At 47.2% G+C, this 19,779-nt stretch overlaps 1 pseudogene; it reads left to right on the forward strand.

Annotated features, from left to right (window-relative positions):
• Positions 1 to 2,872: 2,872 nt before the first annotated feature.
• Positions 2,873 to 10,203, forward strand: LOC141025810 (BTB/POZ and MATH domain-containing protein 2-like; annotated as a pseudogene).
• Positions 10,204 to 19,779: the final 9,576 nt, after the last annotated feature.

Below are 19,779 nucleotides of genomic sequence, written 5' to 3' on the forward strand. Positions count from 1 at the left end.
TGTCGGCGGCTGGTTACTGTTGCCTCGCCTCTAATGACGAGGGCTTTGTCGAGGTGAGCGTGGCTACAGTGCTACCGCCTTATGTGCTCTCACTGTAGCCTTACCTCGTCTTGTCTCCTTAATGAGGCACACGTTTCGAGGGAGGTAGGTAGCCGGCTACTGGGAGCCGGCCACGCCCCTGGCCGACTAGGGGAGGCCGGGCCGCCTTCGGGCGTCTCTCTGGCTAAAGGGGCACGCCGCCCGCGGGCCGTACTGGCGCCTGTCGTGGGTGATATCGAGGCCAACATGGCTACAGTGCCGCGCCGGACGGGGGATGGCTGGCCTGTACGGCGCCCTGTGGCCATGCCTGTTCCGGGATTCGGGGGTAGTGGGCTGTTCTGCGGCCACCCCCCATCTTATCACCATTATGTGGCTGTAGTCTTGGTGGGTGCGGTCTTGGCCGGCTTCTGGGAGCCGGCTTTCTTCATGGCCGGCTTCTGGGAGTCGGCTATCTCGTATCTTTCTTGGGGGAGGTTTCTGAGGCTGGGTCGCCCTCTGGGAGTCGGCCCTGGGGATAGCCGGCCGGGGGAAGGCGGCCCTGCGCTCTGTATGCTTGAAGGCTTGAATGGCCTGGTAATTTTTCTGAGGAGCCAGGGGGAGTCGGTTAGGCTACCCGTGGCCATTTACTCCGACAGGCTGGCTGTCAAACTCAAGGACCTGATCTCCCCGGCACAAACCGCCTTCCAGAAGGGCAAATGTATCCATGATAGCTATCAGTACGTGCAAGGCTGTGTCAGAGCGCTTCACAGAGAGAAAAAATCGGCCCTCCTATTCAAATTGGATATTGCTAAAGCCTTCGATTCAGTTTCCTGGGAATACTTACTGGAGCTCCTGCAGAGATTGGGTTTTAGTTCACGTTGGAGGGATTGGACCACCATGCTGTTGTCAACGGCTACCTCCTCCGTCCTGATGAACGGCGAGCCTGGGGAGAAGTTATGGCACCGTCAAGGTTCAACGACAGGGAGACCCTTTCTCACCGTTGCTCTTCATCCTCGACATCGACCCTCTCCACCGCCTGCTGGCTATGGCTACGGAGAAGGGGATGCTGGCTCGGTTGCCGGGCCGGGGTACAAGCATGAGAGTATGCCTCTACGCGGATGATGCAGTTATCTTTGCCAACCCGTCCAAGCCCGAGGTGGAAACGCTGCTAGGCCTGCTTGCAAACTTTGGGGAGGCCACGGGGCTTCACCTCAACCAAAGTAAATCATCTTTGGCCGCCATTAGGTGCGACGATGTGGATTTGCCGGAGGTGCTACAAAGTTTTGGAGGCTCACTAGTAGATTTTCCAATGACTTACCTTGGACTACCGATCTCGACGACCAGGCTGCGATTGATTCACTTCCAGTTCATTCTTGACAGAATAAAAGCGCGGCTGGCGGGATGGAAAGGAAGGCTGCTCAACCTGGCAGGTAGGAGGGTCCTAGTCCATAGCGTGCTCTCTGCCCTGCCAACTTTCGCCATGACTGTCCTCAAGGTCCCTAAGAAGATCATAAGGGAGATAGACAAGGCTAGAAGGCGGTTCTTATGGACCCAGGATGAAGAGCTCACTGGTGGAAAGTGCAAGGTGGCCTAGTCTAAAGTCTGCTCCCCGGTGCGGCAAGGTGGACTGGGCATCCTCGATCTAAACAAATTTAGCACTGCTCTTCATCTCAGATGGCAATGGCTAGCGTGGGAGCAGCCGGGAAGACCTTGGACGCAGCTGCACCTCCCGGCTTCGGAGAAGGATCGAAGAATCTTCAGCATGGCAACCAGACTTCGGATCGGAAACGACCGCAAAGCTAGTTTCTGGAATGACAACTGGATAGGTGATTCTCCTTTAGCTATCTCATTCCCAGCAGTCTTCAATCATGCCCGCAGGAAAAACAGAAGCGTCGAAGCATCTCTCCGGAATGATCAAAGACCTCCAACATGGAAACACCATGGCCATAGCACCGGAATTCCTGTCCATTTGGCGCATGATCCAAGATGCAAACACCGTGTTGCGGCCTCACGAAGATGACCTCATAAGATGGCACGGTACAAGCAATGGCTGCTACACTACAAGTTTAGCCTACAACAACCAGTTTCAGCCGGTTGCTCGGTCCAACCTCAACACTATGGTCTGGAAGGTGTGGGCTCCTAACAAGCTCAAGATGTTCATGTGGCTGCTGCTCCAAGACAGATTATGGTGCAATGATCGGCTTCAGTGGAGGCGTTGGACCAATAGCTACTTCTACCAATTGTGTCTCCGCAACCTTGAAACATCTACACATTTGTTTTGGGACTGTAGTTTTGCGCGGGAAATATGGCTGCACGCGGCAGGGCGATCTGGCTGCTCCTCACTGGCTCCCTCGGACAGGGGACTCCTTAACTCTATTCAAGTAAGTCAGGAAATCATCAACCGGACTATTCCGCAAAACAGAGGGGCAATCAGATCGATGATCATTATGATACTGTGGGAAATATGGAAGGAGAGGAATGATTGCACCTTTCAGGGATTGCTGCCTAATATTCAGCGTACATGTGCAAAAATCAGCAACAATTTGGAGCAATGGAGACTAGCAGGAGCCAAGAAATTAGAGACCCCATTCGGGGATCTGTTGGGAGAAATTTAGCTTAGTAGTACCCAGGAGGGGTAGCTGATTGCATGGCCATCCCTCTCCTCTTTATTTCCTTCTCTGATCGCTTTGATCACACCTTTGTATTCTCCTATCTGCTAAATCAATGAAGCCAGCGATCTTGCTGGGTCTTTCAAAAAATTCTTTAATCTTTCCCAACGATATCACCCAATATATATAGCACCACATCTCATATCCATGTTTCTCATAGCTCTACTAGTTGATGTATGTCAGGCATGGCTTTTGCGGGCGCATCTCTCATCACCGACAGCAAGTTGTGCGCCGCCACCGAGTCGGTCGTCGACTCTAGCACGGACTGCGGGTACCACTTGCTCGTTGTCCAAGGCTACTCATGCACCAAGCAGACAACTCCCAATGATGACAAATGCTCTTTAGTTCGTGATGTTCTAACCTCTTACCACCCTAGCATTGTTTGTCTGCAGGAGACCAAGCTGTAAGTGCTCGATCGGTCCAAGTTACGCAGCTTTCTTCCCGCTCATCTATGTGATCATGTGGCTTTTCCTTCTGATGGTGCTTCTAGGGGCATTCTTGTTGCCTGGGATCCAGGTGTGGTGGTTGGCCAGCCAGTCTCAACACACAAATATCATGTTACTGTCAGTTTCTCATCCACAACCACCAATGTTTCCTTTGTGCTCACTTCAGTATACGCTCCTTGCCTAAATTCAGATAGACCTGCTTTCTTCGAGACTATGAACAATATTGCCGTGCCGGCTAAGGCCCCTTGGGTGGTTGTGGGCGATTTCAACATGTATCGGTTTGCTTCTGAAAAATCCCGTGGCATTGTTAACTGGAGGGTCATGGAAACTTTCAACTCATGGGTCAGAGATCATGGTTTGGATGATGTTCATTTGGATAACAAGAAATTCACCTGGACCAATACAAGGAGTACCCCTACAATGGCTCAGTTGGATCGGGTTTTGGTCAATGCTTTTTGGAATCCTGGTTTTATGAAGACCACAGCCACTGTCGTGCCAGGCACTACCTCTGATCATACACCCATTTTGGTTCAGTTCTCTGCCGATGTAACGAGAAGCAGTTTGTTTAGGATGGAAGATCATTGGCTTGAGATGGAGGAAACAAGTAACATCATTGTTGACAATTGGACAAGGGGGCACCGAACTTTGAATTCTTCTGCTTCTGTTTTCAGCTTCGAAGATGAGGAGAGTTAGAGCTGCCCTCCGTGCTTGGAGCAGGAAAAAATCGAGCCTCAGAATCTACACAGACAATAACAAACACGTGGTAAACTTCCTAAATGTAGTGGAAGAAAGGCGCTCCCTCTCTATTCTTGAAGTTGTGCTTCGAGAAACTGCATCTGCTAAAGCTGAGAAACTAATTTTGTGGCAAACTGCCCTCTGGCGATGTCGCGCCAAAGTGCGTTGGTGTGTGTCTGGAGACGAGAATTGCAAGTTTTTTCACGCTGCTGCAAATTGCCAGGCACATAGAAATAAAGTCAAGGTCCTTGTCCAAGATGGGGTTGAGCTTTATCATAACAACTTGAAGCTGGCACTGGCCACTCGCTATTTCAAGAATTTGCTAGCACAGACTGCTGTGTCTTTGCCTACGGTGCAGCTCAGCTCCTTATATGCGCCTTTAGATTTGGCTGAACTTGCGGCTGAAAGATCGAGGATGTCGCCTAGAGGGGGGTGAATAGACGCTTTAAAATAATTACGGTTTAGGCTTGAACAAATGCGGAATAAACCTAGCGGTTAATTTGTCAAGCACAAAACCTACAACAACTAAGCTCGCCTATGTGCACCAACAACTTATACTAAACAAGATAAACTACTAGGTGATAGCAAGATATATGACAAGAAACAATATGGCTATCACAAAGTAAAGTGCATAAGTAAAGAGCTCGGGTAAGAGATAACCGAGGCACGCGGAGACAATGATGTATCCCGAAGTTCACACCCTTGCGGATGCTAATCTCCGTTTGGAGCGGTGTGGAGGCACAATGCTCCCCAAGAAGCCACTAGGGCCACCGTAATCTCCTCACGCCCTTGCACAATGCAAGATGTCGTGTTTCCACTAAGGGACCGTTGAGGGCGGTCACCGAACCCGTACAAATGGCAACCCTTCGGGGCGGTCACCGAACCCGTACACTTTGGCAACCCTTGGGGGCGGTCACCGGTACCCGTCAAATTGCTCGGGGCGATCTCCACAACCTAATTGGAGACCCCGACGCTTGCCCGGAGCTTTACACCACAATGATTGAGCTCCGAACACCACCAACCGTCTAGGGCGCCCAAGCACCCAAGAGGAACAAGCTCAAGGGTACCAAGCACCCAAGAGTAATAAGCTTCTCAACTTGTAACTTCCACGTATCACCATGGAGAACTCAAACCGATGCACCAAATGCAATGGCAAGGGCACACGGAGTGCCCAAGTCCTTCTCTCTCAAATCCCACCAAAGCAACTAATGCTAGGGAGGAAAATGAGAGGAAGAACAAGAAGGAGAACACCAAGAACTCCAAGGTCTAGATCCAAGGGGTTCCCCTCACATAGAGGAGAAAGTGATTGGTGGAAATGTGGATCTAGATCTCCTCTCTCTTTTCCCTCAAAAACTAGCAAGAATCCATGGAGGGATTGAGAGTTAGCAAGCTCGAAGAAGGTCAGCAATGGGGGAAGAACACGAGTTCAAAGGATAAGGTTCATTGGGGAAGAAGACCCCCTTTTATAGGAGGCGGAAAATCCAACCGTTATGTGCTCAGCCCGCACACGAGCGGTACTACCGCTCCACGAGCGGTACTACCGCTCGGGCGGAAGAAGCGGGGAAAAGGAGCAACAAAACAAGAACCTTGGGGTGGTAGTACCGCCGATAAGCGGTACTACCGCTCACCCCAGCGGTACTACCGCTGGAGGAGCAGAACACGGGACAAAAGGAGGCAGGACAGAGCAGAGTACGGTGGCACTAATGCAGTAGCGGTACTACCGCTCGATCGGAGCGGTACTACCGCTTATAGGCGGTACTACCGTGCCTTACTGCCGCGCGACTACCGCTGAACCCGACACGAAAAGAGCAGACCCAAAATCGAGGCGGCAGTAGAGCGGTACTGGAGCGGTACTACCGCTTGACGCTACAAGCGGTACTACCCCTGCCACCGTGGTACTACCGCAGGGAGAAAAACAGAACTGCCAAAACATCTTCATATGAGCTCCGAATTGAGCAAACTCAAGCTTGTTGGATACAAGTCGACAAGTAGCATCAAAACAGCGAGGTATGCCTAACAAATAGAGGAGTGAAACCTCCAACCGAGAAGAACCGGCATAACCTCCAACATCGAAAACATCATAGAAGATGCGAGTGATCTCCGTTTTCGATGAACTCGAGCTTGTCATGAAGATGATCAAAAGCTCCAAATCTCACAAGGAGAAAAACCAAACAAGAACCAATAAAGATGATGCAAGGATGCAATGGTTTGAGCTCTCTACGAATGATACGATCAATCTACTCATCGAGAGCCCCCCTTGATAGTACGGCAATCGATCCTATAACCCGGTCTCCCACAACTACCATGAGACCGGTAAAATAGAAAACCTATCAAGGGCAAACCTTTGCCTTGCGCATAGTCCACTTGAGCTGGATGATGACGATCTTGACTCCCTCAAATTGGACCACCTTTCTTGATTGCGTTTGCTCGGTGAAGACTAGTGGATTGCTCCCCCATACTCCACTATGGGTGAGCCACTCTTCAGCACATCTTCACAAGTCCATTGTCACCACAATGGACGGCAAGCTTCAAGCACTTGATCTCTTCGTGATGCTCCACTTGAACTTGCACACCGCAACCTAACCCCACAAAGAACTCTCACGAAGACCATGGGTTAGTGCACAAAGCATAATTGACAATGCTTACCATACCATGGGATCGCTTGATCCCTCTCGGTACATATTCTATGCTTTGTGTGTTGATCAACTTGACTCACTCTTTGACTTAGTCTTGATCAACCTTGAATCTTTCCAACTCTCTTCATTTGGATGATGTCTTGAAGGTAAACATGAATGATCACACACTCTTCTTCTTCAAGACATGCTTGCAATAAGCTCAACACTCACATGACCAATCTTTGGATAATTCCTCGAATAGCACCTTGGTCGACACAAACTCTCCTTGAAACCAGCACATGTACTCCAAGAAAAGCCTATGGACAAAACCTTCAAATATAACTCAAGGCAACCATTAGTCCATAGAGATTGTCATCAATTACCAAAACCAAACATGGGGGCACCGCATGTTCTTTCAGCGGCTGATTTTACTTGGGCAGAAATTGTGACTGCCATTAACAAGGCTCCAAATAACAAGAGCCCTGGCCCAGATGGGTTTACAAATGAGTTCTACAAGGCCTTTAAGCTCTTGCTCAAGGATGACATTCTCTAGTTCTTTGCTGATTTTCATGCAAACACAGTCTCACTTGAGGGCATCAACAGGGCCTATATCACCTTGCTACCCAGAAAGGACACTCCTCTTGAGATGGGTGATTACAGACCTATTTCTCTGGTTAACAGTCTGCCCAAGTTGGCCTCCAAGGTTTTAACCAACCGGTTTCAGCGCAGAATTCCAGAGCTTGTGCACCCTCTGCAGTCCGGGTTTTTGAAAGGGCGCTCGATCATCGAGAACTTTGCTTTAGCCACTGAACTGGTTCAAACTGCTCACAAAAGAAGGCTACCGGTTATTGTTTGAAAGCTAGACTTTCGGAAAGCCTTTGATAGTGTGAGCTGGAGCTGCCTCTTCCAAATCTTTGAAGCTAGAGGCTTTCCACAGAGGTGGATTCAGTGGATCTCCTCCTTGCTATCCACTGGTAAATCACAAGTGCTAATGAATGGAGAGCTTGGGGATGCTTTCTCCGCTAAGAAGGGCTTTCGTCAAGGGGACTCTCTGTCTCCATACCTTTTCATCTTGGTTGCTGATGTGCTTCAGCGACTATGCTGCATGCATTTCCAGGCTGGCAGTTTGCTGCACCCCCTTGGCTCGGATGTTTTGTTCCCAGTTTTGCAGTACGCGGACGACACTCTGCTCATCTTCCAGGGTGATTTGCAGCAAGCGCAGGTTATCAAAACCATCCTTTCTGCTTTCTCAGATTTCTCTGGCCTGCAAATTAATTTCCACAAGAGTACGTTGGTCCCGGTTTCAGTTGATGCTGACCTTGCGCTGGATATTGCCCGTGTCCTTGGCTGTCCTGTCTCCTCCTTCCTGTGCACTTACCTCGGCTTACCTCTGTCTCTGAATAAGATTACGCATGGTATGCTCCTACCTGTTATACACAGAGTTGACAAGAGGTTGTCGGGCTGGTTAGCTACTTTCCTTTCATGGGGTGGCAGGCTTACTTTGCTTAACTCGGTGCTTGCCGGCATCCCCAGCTATTTCATGACTTGCTTCCCGTGGCCAAAGGAGTCAATTAATAAGTTGGAGGGGCTTTTGCGCGCTTTCTTCTGGCAAGGCAAGAGCAAAACCTCGGGGGGTCACTACCTTGTAGCTTGGGATAAAGTCATCTTGCCACGGTACGCGGGTGGCTTGGGAATCAGGGAGTTTTCAGCACACAATCAAGCTATGATATGCAAGTTCGTGGCCATAGTTCTTCAGTTTTCTGATATACCTTGTTATTAGTGGTTCGCCTTGCAGTAATGCAGAAATAACTTACCTAGTGGCAATCATACAAGAGACACTGCCTTCTGGAAAGGACTCAAATCTTGCATCCCGCTGGTCATGTTTTCTTCCCGTTGCTCGGTTGGTTCAGGGGCTCTGGTCTCCTTTTGGCAGGATCAGTGGCTAGAGGTGGGGAGGCTAATGTTTGTGCTGCCAGTCTTATATTCTTTTGCCAAAGATAAATTTTGTTCAGTTCAGTCGCAAATATCCTCAGGTGGTTGGGATATCCAGTTATATCCAAATTTATCGCATACAGCCTTGCAAGAGCTGCAGGTCCTGCATGCCCTCGTTGCGCATGGCACCTGGAGCAGTGATGCCACTGTCACAATCGGTTCTCCTCTCTGTCTCGAAAGGAGCTTGCTACAAGTTACTTCTACAAGCTGATCACGTTCCGAGGTAGGAGGTGTGTTTTTGAGAAGTGGATATGGGATGCGATCATTCCAAGCAGGCACAAGGTCTTTCTTTGGCTGGCTTTCTATGGGCGTCTGAATAGCAAAGATAATATGTTCAAAAAAGCCTGGTCTGCACTTGTCTCACATTCAGATTGTGATATCTGTCTTGCTGTGGAGTCAGTTGCTCACATTGTTTTGCGGTGTCGTCCTGTTGAACATCTCTGGGGCAAGCTGCAGTTGGACGCGTTGGCGAGTGTTTCCCCTAACCTGTTGTCTTTCTTTGAACGCGCTGCTCAACAGCTCACTCCCAAAAGGATATGGAATGTTGCTTTTGCAGCCTGCGCCGTCACTTTATGGCATGCTCGGAATGATCGAGTTTTCAACAAGAAGGTTTGGTCTGGTCCTTACACAAGGTTCTACGCTGCAGATTTGCTTCGTCTTTGGCTACACAGAGCTACGCGGCAACAAGATAGGGACGATCTGATGACCTGGGTGCATAGTTTGACAAGCTAATAATGCTGTGATCTTAATGTTCTCCTTTCTCCCCCCACCCCTGTTTCTTACGCACTTTTGGTGTGATTTCTCCTGGTTCATGCAATGGACTTTGTGTCCCCAGGTTGCGGCCTATTTGAAATATATAAGGTAGAACGATCTCTACCTTTTATTTTCAAAAAAATGACTAGATCAAGTCTCATGCTTTCATTGTTGGAGGCCATCGCTGGACCATCTACTGCCACCCTAATGGTTTTGAAGATGAGGAATTTATATTGATTGTCCTTACCCTTACAACGATATCGAGCCAAGCGTTAAAGTTCAGTATGTTTTCAGTTTCATTGACCAGCCCGGGTTGCGGGTGCCAAAGCACATCCGCCAAAGCGAACCAGTTTACTTGGATGAACGTCTTGATGGTCAGTATGTATTCATGAAGAAGGAGGATTTTGAAAGATCAAGGCATCTCAAGGACGACAGCTTCGTCCTTTGGTGTGACCTTGTTGTGTGCAAGCCGGGCGCGAACACCAAGGGGCGGAGCGCCTGCTGCACCTCCCGTCCATTCACGAAATTACCACCGCCTGACTTGCAAAGCCATCTAGGCAATCTCCTTCTGAGCAAGGAGTGTGCTGACATTACGTTTGAGGTTGGCGGCGAGGAGTTTGCTCCGCATCGGTGCCTGCTTGCAGCCTGATCGACCGTCTTCAAGGCACAACTCTCAAGTGCCATGAACGAATCGAGTGTTGTCAAGATAAATGGCATCAAAGCAGACGTCTTTAGGGCTTGCTTACCTTCATCTCCACTGATGCAGTACAAGACTTTGACGACATGCAAGCAGATGATGACGGTAATAAAACATATGCAACCCGGCTGCTCGAGTTCCTTGAAGCTGCGGAAAGATACAATCTCGAAAAGCTCAAATCGATTTGTGAAGAGAAGTTGGCCAATTATATATGTGACATGGAGTCAGACATCATCGCCAATGAGCTTCTCTCCAAGTTTGCTTCGCTGAACCTCTGAAGTTCTAATAAACCTGTAGTTCGTAATTCGTCCATAGTATCCAAGCCTAGATAAAAAGAGGGTCATAATATATTGTGTTGATCGTCCAATAGCTACTATCACCACTGTTGTTCTGAATTTGTACTGAATATTGAAACAACCTCTATTTTTTTATTCACTCCGCATAGTAGCTTTGACCTAAGCAAAGTCCTACTAGCGTCGGTGTCGGCGGGGCCTTTTCTCCCCTCGCTCAATGACGGACGCGGCGACTGTTGGGAACGTAGTAATTTCAAAAACTTTCCTACGCACGCGCTAGATCATGGTGATGCATAGCAACAAGAGGGGAGAGTGTCATCCGCGTACCCTCGTAGACCGTAAGCGGAAGCGCTATGACAACGCGGTTGATGTAGTCGTACGTCCTCACGATCCGACCGATCCAAGTACCGAACACACGGCACCTCCGAGTTCAGCACACGTTCAGCTCGGTGACGTCCCACGAACTCACGATCCAGCAGAGCTTCGAGGGAGAGTTCTGTCAGCACGGCGGCATGGTGACGGTGATGATGATGCTACCGACGCAGGGCTTCACCTAAGCACCACTACGATATGACCGAGGTGGATTATGGTGGAGGGGGCCACCGCACACGGCTAAAAGATCAACTGATCGACTTGTGTGTCTATGGGGTGCCCCCTCCCCCGTATATAAAGGTGTGGAGGTGGGGGGAGGGCCGGCCCTCCTATGGTGCGCCCTGGAGGAGTCCTACTCCCACGGGAGTAGGATTCCCCCCTTCCAAGAGTAGGAGTAGGAGGGAAGGAAGGAGGAGAGAGGGGGAAGGAAAAGGGCCCCCCCCTCCTTGTCCAATTCGGACTAGAGCGGGAGGGGGCGTGCGGCCTGCCCCTGGCCGCCCCTCCTCTTCTCCACTAAGGCCCAATAGGCCCATTACACTCGCGGGGGGTTCTGGTAACCCCCCGGTACTCCGGTATTTGTCCGAACTTACCCGGAACCCTTCCGAAGTCCAAACATAGTCATCCAATATATCAATCTTTATGTCTCGACCATTTCGAGACTCCTCGTCATGTCTGTGATCATATCTGGGACTCCAAACTACCTTCGGTTCATAAAAACACATAAACTCAATTACCGATCGTCACCGAACGTTAAGTGCGCGGACCCTACGGGTTCGAGAACTATGTAGACATGACCGAGACTCGTCTCCGGTCAATAACCATTAGCGGAACCTGGATGCTCATATTGGCTCCTACATACGAAGATCTTTATCGGTCAAACCGCATAACAACATACGTTGTTCCCTTTCTCATCGGTATGTTACTTGCCCGAGATTCGATCGTCGGTATCCCAATACCTAGTTCAATCTCGTTACCGGCAAGTCTCTTTACTCGTTCCGTAATACATCATCCCGCAACTAAGTCATTAGTTGCATTGCTTGCAAGGCTTATAGTGATGTGCATTACCGAGAGGGCCCAGAGATACCTCTCCGACAATCGGAGTGACAAATCCTAATCTCGATCTACGCCAACTCAACAAGTACCATTGGAGACACCTGTAGAGCAACTTTATAATCACCTAGTTACGTTGTGACATTTGGTAGCACACAAAGTGTTCCTCCGGTATTCGGGAGTTGCATAATCTCATAGTGATAGGAACATGTATAAGTCATGAAGAAAGCAATAGCAATATAATAAACGATCAAATGCTAAGCTAACGGAATGGGTCAAGTCAAGCACATCATTCTCTAATGATGTGATCTCGTTAATCAAATGACAACTCATGTCTATGTTAGGAAACTTAACCATCTTTGATTCAACGAGCTAGTCAAGTAGAGGCATACTAGTGGCACTCTGTTTGTCTATGTATTCACACATGTACTAAGTTTCCGGTTAATACAATTCTATCATGAATAATAAACATTTACCATGATATAAGGAAATATAAATAACAACTTTATTATTGCCTCTAGTGGCATATTTCCTTCAGCGACGTGGTGGAGGGCGGCGGTGGGGACACAGGCGCTACGGCGTGAAGCATGTGTCTGGCCCCTGTGGCCACGGTGTTCCTCAGATCTTGATCGGGCGGATCCATCGCCGCGGGTTGCGGGGGACCTGGTTGCCGCCAGTGGTGCTGCTGCTTCGCGACATGGTGGGAGATGCTTGGGGTGTTGTTGCCTACGGTATGGATGGCCCGGGCGGCACCCGCTGGGTACGGTGCGACCTAGATCTTGGGCTGGCCGGCGCTCGCCGGCTCAATGCGGGGCCTTTCCAAGGGGCAATGGCCGCTGTGGTCCTCATGACGTGGTGATACGTCTCAGTCGTATCTACTTCTCCAAAATCTTTTTCCCTCGTTTTGGACTCTAACTTGCATGATTTGAATGAAACTAACCCGGACTGACGTTGTTTCCAGCAGAATTGCCATGGTGTTATTTTTGTGCAGAATAGAAAAAATTCGGAATGACCTGAAACTTCACGAAGATAAGTTTTGGAATTAATAAAAAAAATATTGGTGAAAGAATCAAGTGAAGGGAGCCCACACCCTAGCCACAAGGGTGGGGGCGCCCACCCCCTGCCACCCAACCTTGTGGGCCCCCTGGACCTCCATCGACCTCAACTCCAACTCCATATATTCTCTTTCGGGGAGAAAAAAATCGGAGAGAAGGATTCATCGCGTTTTACGTACAGAGTCACCGCCAAGCCATGTTCTTCCTCGGGAGTGCAGATCTGGAGTCAGTTTTGGTCTCCGGAGAGGGGAAATCATCGCCATCGTCATCATCAACCATCCTTCATCACCAATTTCATGATGCTCACCGCCGTGTGTGAGTTATTCCATCGTAGGCTTGTTGGACCGTGATGGGTTGGATGAGATTTACCATGTAATCGAGTTAGTTTTGTTAGGGTTTGATCCCTAGTATCCACTATGTTCTAAGATTGATGTTACTATGACTTTGCTTTGCCTAATGCTTGTCACTAGGGCCCGAGTGCCATGATTTCATTTCTGAACCTATTATGTTTTCATGAATATATTTGTGTTCTTGATCCTATCTTGCAAGTCAATAGTCACCTACTACGTGTTGTGATCCGGCAACCCCGGAGTGACAATAGTCGGGACCACTCCCGGTGATGACCGCAGTTTGAGGAGTTCATGTATTCACTAAGTGCTGATGCCTTGGTCCGGTACTCTATTAAAAGGAGGCCTTAATATCCCTTAGTTTCCAATAGGACCCCGCTGTCATGGGAGGGTACGACAAAAGATGTTATGCAAGTTCTTTTCCATAAGCACGTATCACTATATTAGGAATACATGCCTACATTATATTGATGAATTGGAGCTAGTTCTGTGTCACCCTATGTTATAATTGTTGCATGATGAATGCCATCCGACATAATTAGCCATCATTGATCCATTGCCTACGAGCTTTTCACATATTGATCTTTGCTTCGTTACTTTGCCTGTGCGACTGTTACAATTCCTACTATACTGCTACTGTTACTTTTACCACGGTTACCGTTACTTCCATACTACTTTGCTACTAAATACTTTGCTGCAGATATTAAGTCTTTCAGGTGTGGTTGAATTTACAACTCAGCTGCTAATACTCGAGAATATTCTTTGGCTCCCCTTGTGTCGAATCAATAAATTTGGGTTGAATACTCTACCCTCGAAAATTGTTGCGATCCCCTATACTTGTGGGTTATCAAGACCTTTTTCTGGCACCGTTGCCGGGGAGCATAGCTCTATTCTCTGAGTCACTTGGGATTTATATCTGTTCATCACTATGAGGAATCTGAAAGACAACAAAATCAAGATCTATCCCTCAACTACGAGGGGAGGTAAGGAACTGCCATCTAGCTCTGCACTTGATTCACCTTCTGTTTTGAGTAAACTTGCGACACCTACACCTGCTATTGATTCTGATATGTCGCATGTTATTGATGATGCCACTTATGCTATGCATGATGCTTATGGTGATACTACTTCTCCGCTTAATAATACTGTGCCACTAGTTGAATTTCTTGATGAACAACTTGCTAGGGTTAGAGAGAATGAAATTACTGAAACTGATGATATTATTGAAACTGAAGATTATGATTCTCCCCCTAGATATGAATTGCATGTTGTACCTGAAGATTATGTTATGGATGAAGAAACTGCTAGAGACTTGTTTGCTTGCAATGATAGAGAGGATCTTAAAAAATTGTTAGCTAAGCTGAAAGAAAAATCCTTGAATGCTAGAATTAAATATGATCCCGCTTTTTCTACTTCACCTATCTTTGTTACTGATAAGGATTATGAATTCTCTGTCGATCCTGAGTTAATTAGTTTGGTTGAATCTGATCCTTTCTATGGTAATGAATCTAAAACTGTTGTGGCACATCTTACTAAATTGAATGATATAGCCACCCTATTTGCTCATGAGGAAAAAATTCGCTATTACTACATTCTTAAATTGTTTCCTTTCTCATTAAAGGGTGATGCTAAGATATGGTTTGATTCTCTTGATCCTGGTTGTGTGCGTAGTCCCCAGTATATGATTTACTACCTTTCTGCAAAATATTTGCCTGCTCATAACAAACAATATTTCCCTGCTCATAAGAAACAAGCTGCCCTAAGGGAAATATTTAATTTTGTGCAAATTGAAGAAGAGAGTCTCCCACAAGCTTGGGGAGGCTTCTCCAATTACTTAATGCTCTGCGTGATCACCCTCTCAAGAAAAATGAAATACTTGATATATTTTATAATGGACTAACTGATACTTCGAGACCACCTGGATAGTTGTGCTGGTTGTGTTTTCAGGGAAAGAACTGTTAAGCAAGCTGAATTGCTATTGAATAATATATTGAGTAATGATAATGATTGGACACTACCTGAACCAACTCCTAAGACAACTCCGAAGAAAAGGGGTATTCTATTTCTCAGTCCTGAAGATATGCAAAAGGCAAAGAAATCTATGGAAGAAAAAGGTATTAAAGCTGAAGATGTTAAAAATTTACCGCCTATTGAAGAAATACATGGTCTTGATAACCCGACACAGGTAGTAGAGGTAAACTCTCTCTGTAGATTTGATGAAGGTGATATTCCTCATAATAAGTGTGATATTCAATGCTTGGATGAGTTTGATAATTTTATTGTTAAACAAGAAAACTTCAATGCTTATGTTAGTAGACAATTGAAACGTAATGCTTACATGCTTGACCACTTGGGTGATTATATGAGTAGAACTGTTAATGATCTTAAGCTTATTAGTAAACATGCTTCCATGGTTACAACTCAAGTTGAACAAGTACTTAAAGCTCAGGATGATTTGCTTAATGAGTTGAATAGTAAGAACAATGACAATGCTGTTAGGGTTATGACTAGAGGTGGTAAAATGACCCAGGAACCTTTGTATCCTGAGGGCCATCCTAAGAGAGTTGATAAAGATTCTTAGAGAATTAATACTGATGCACCTAGTCCTTCTAATAAAAATAAGAAGAAAACTGATAGGACTTTGCATGCTAGTGAACCTTTTTTAGACACACCTAAGAATCCCAATGACATTTCTATTTCTGATGCTGAGACACAAGCTGGTAATGAACATGAACCTAGTGCTAATGTTAATGATGATGTTCATGTTGATGGTCAACCTAGTAATGATAATGATGTAGAGATTGAACCTGATGTTGATCTTGATAACCCACAATCAAAGAAACAAGGTTATGATAAGAGAGACTTTGTTGCTAGGAAACACTGTAAAGAAAGAGAACCATGGGTTCAGAAACCCATGTCCTTTCCTCCTAAGCCATCCAAGAAAAAGGATGATGAGGATTTTGAGCGCTTTGCTGAAATGATTAAACCTATCTTTTTGCGTATGCGTTTGACTGATATGCTTAAAATGCCTCCTTATGCTAAGTATATGAAAGATATTATTACTAATAAAAGATAGATACCGGAAGCTGAAATTTCCACCATGCTTGCTAATTATACAATTAAGGGTGGAATACCAAAGAAACTTGGGGATCCAGGGGTATCAACTATACCATGCTCCATTAAAAGAAACTATGTTAAAACTGCTTTATGTGATCTTTGAGCCGGTGTTAGTGTTATGTCTTTCTCTTTGTGTCGTAGACTTGAATTGAATAAGTTGACACCTACTGAAATTTCCTTGCAAATGGCTGATAAATCAACTGCTATACCCATCGGTATTTGTGTAGATGTGCCTGTTGTGGTTGCAAACGTTACTATCTTAACAGACTTTGTTATTCTTGATATTCCTGAGGACGACAGTATGTCGAGCATCCTTGGTAGACCTTTTTTAAATACTGCATGGGCTATTATAGATTGCAACAAAGGCAATGTCACTTTTCATGTTAATGGTAATGAGCATACAATACACTTTCCGAAGAAACAACCTCAAGTTCATAGCATCAATTCTATTGGAAAATTTTCAACTATTACTATTGGAGGTTTTGAATTCCCTCTTCCTACTGCAAAAAGAAATATGATATTCTTATTGTTGGGAAAATGCATATTGTAAGGGCATTTGTATCCCTTAGATGTTTTGGTGATTGATGACAATGCTTTTGCGGACTAATCGTGTGCATTGAGTGTTTTCAGATATTCATCCTTTTGGCACGAGACGATTCCCTCCCCTCGGAGCTTGAAGCGAAGACGGTGTAATCCTTTCGAATTAGTTTGGTGGACTAGTTTCATAGGGATCACCGTACTATCAAGAGGGGGTCCGCTTTGGAAAGGCTAGGGCGGAATCATCACGTACACTTCCTTTGCCCCCCTCCGAGCCTTTCCGTTTCAATGATGGGCTCGTTCCCCTTCTCAGTGTGCTCTCTCTGGTCCCAGCGGTAGTACCGCGGGCCGGAGCGGTAGTACCGCTTGGGTGCTACAAGCGGTAGTACCGCTCTAGAGCGGTAGTACCGCTCCAGAGCAGTAATACCGCTGGTAGCCCCCAGCCGTAGTACCGCTGCGGTCTCGTGCTAGTACCGCCTCGATTCGAGGGGTCTTTTTCGTGTCGGGTTTTACGGTACTAGCCGCGGCAGTGGGGGCCGTAGTACCACTCGTATGCGGTAGTACCGCCCTGACCACCGCGGTAGTACCACTCTGGGCCCAGCGGCAGTACCGCGAGGGGGAGCGGTAGTACCGCTGGCCAAGCGGTGGTACCGCTCTCTACGGGGCTGGTGTGGGGGGTAACGGTTGGATTGTTCCCCCCCACTATATAAGGAGGTCTTCTTCCCCAAAGTTGACTCACCTCTTCCCCCAAAAGCTCCATTGTTGCTCCAAGCTCCATTTTCGCCCGATCTCTCTCCCTAGCCAATCAAACTTGTTGATTTGCTCGGGATTGGTTGAGAAGGCCCCGATCTACACTTCTACCAAGAGAAATTTGATTCCCCCCACTAATCCCTAGCGGATCTTGTTACTCTTGGGTGTTTGAGCACCCTAGACGATTGAGGTCACCGCGGAGCCATAGTCCATTGTGGTGAAGCTTCATGGTGTCGTTGGGAGCCTCCAATTAAGTTGTGGAGATTGCCCCAACCTTGTTTGTAAAGGTTTGGTCGCCGCCTTCAAGGGCACCAATAGTGGAATCACGGCATCTCGCATTGTGTGAGGGCGTGAGGAGAATACGGTGGCCCTAGTGGCTTCTTGGGGAGCATTGTGCCTCCACACCGCTCTAACGGAGATGTACTTCCCCTCAAAAGGAAGGAACTTCGGTAACACATCCTCGTCCCCACCGGCTCCACTCTTGGTTATCTCTTACCTTTACTTGTGCGCGCTTATATTGTGTTGTTTCCCTTCCTTGCGTGTGTGCTAGTTGTTGTTGCATCATATAGGTTGCCCACCTAGTTGCATATCTAGACAACCTACTTTGATGCAAAGTTTAAATTGGTGAAGAAAAGCTAAAAATTGTTAGTTGCCTATTCACCCCCCCCCCCCCTAGTCCACTATATCGATCCTTTCAATTGGTATCAAAGCCTCGTCTCTTTTTAAGGACTTTACCGTCCGAAGAGTATGGTTGACGTCGTAGACGGTGTGGAGGAGCACTCCGGTGTGAATCCGGTCTCATCTACGGGAGATGGGGGAACCGCAGTATCTCGTGAGGAACTAAATGTGGCGTTGGACACATTTAAAACCTCCATGACTACCGAGGTCGAAAGCATGTTTAATAAATACTTAGAAGGGCTTAAGCTTTCCACCGCACCATTGAAAGTGGGTGATCCCGCCAACAAGGTGACGGATGCTACCTCCGACAAAGGGGAAGCTACTAGCGAGAAAGCTCCTTCTTCTAGTGGTAAAAAGGGCACCGGCATCTTTCCCATGTGGAACCTCCACCTGTCTATGGTGGACCGCTCCCTTCCACTCATTTAAATCATGCCGGCCCGGCTCCTAAGATTGAGAAGAATGTAGATTTTGACTCTTGGGTCTATCGTTTTAAGCGTCATTTAAATCATGTGAACACTAACCTTTGGAGAATCATTGAAGAAGGTTTCTATCCGCATGACCGAAGTAACTTCACTCCTAGAGAAGTTGTGGATCATCAATTCAATGAGAATGCTCTCTTCATCATCCAAGAAGCAATCCCACCCGAAGATCTTCCTCATCTCCGGCCTTACACCGTGGCCAAAGATGCTTGGCTCCAAGTTGTTTCCCTCTATCGGGGAAGCGCAAGCATTCAACGCTCCAACTATGAAGTAGTGCAAGATGAAGCCGACGAGTTTGCAATGAAAGAAGATGAAGAACCTCGTGAGCTTTTTCGGAGAGTAACCAAACTCGCGGTCTCTCTCCGAGATCATGGAAGTAAGGACACGAATGACAATTGGATCAAGCGCAAATTCCACAAGGCAATGATGCCCTACCACAAAGCCATGTCCTCCGTAATTCGTCAAAGGCCGGACTTTCACACCTTGTCCTCAAGTGAAGTGTTGGATGAGTTTGTTTCTATGAGCATCTTGGACAAGACCGCCGACAATGCAGTTCTTCGCTCTCAGAGAGTAAAGAAGCCCAACCTTGCTCTAAAGGCCAAGGTTAGTATGGAGGAAGAGGATGAAGAGGAAGAAGAGGAGGGCAACCTCGAAGATACGAAGTATGCCTATCATGAACACATGGCTCTTGCTTCAAGGCAATTTTGGAGTAAGAAGAACACAAGGCCAAACTTCAACAAGAGCAATTCAAGTGGCGCAAAGGGCAAGCAACGAGTGAGGACTTGCTTCAATTGTGGCAATGTGAGCCACTTTGTTGCAGAGTGCCCTTACGAGAAGAGGGAAGACAATGGTGGCAAGCTCATTAGAAAGGACAAGGCCAAGTCGTTCCCCAACAAGAGCAACTTCACCAAGAAGACTCCTCCCAAGGCATTGGTGGTACAAGAAGAGTACAACGAGGATGATGACGATGATGAAGATGGTGAGTCGGTTGCCATGGCCTCCGTTGCCATTGCGAAGACTCCACGGATGTCTCTCTTCGACTCACCCAATAAGAACATCACCGCCAAGTGCCTCATGGCTAAAGCCACCAATTGAAGGAAATATTCCCTAGAGGCAATAATAAAGTATTATTTATTTTCTTATATCATGATAAATGTTTATTATTCATGCTAGAAT

Source organism: Aegilops tauschii, chromosome 6, assembly GCF_002575655.3.
Source record: "Aegilops tauschii subsp. strangulata cultivar AL8/78 chromosome 6, Aet v6.0, whole genome shotgun sequence".
Classification (NCBI taxonomy): domain Eukaryota; kingdom Viridiplantae; phylum Streptophyta; class Magnoliopsida; order Poales; family Poaceae; genus Aegilops; species Aegilops tauschii.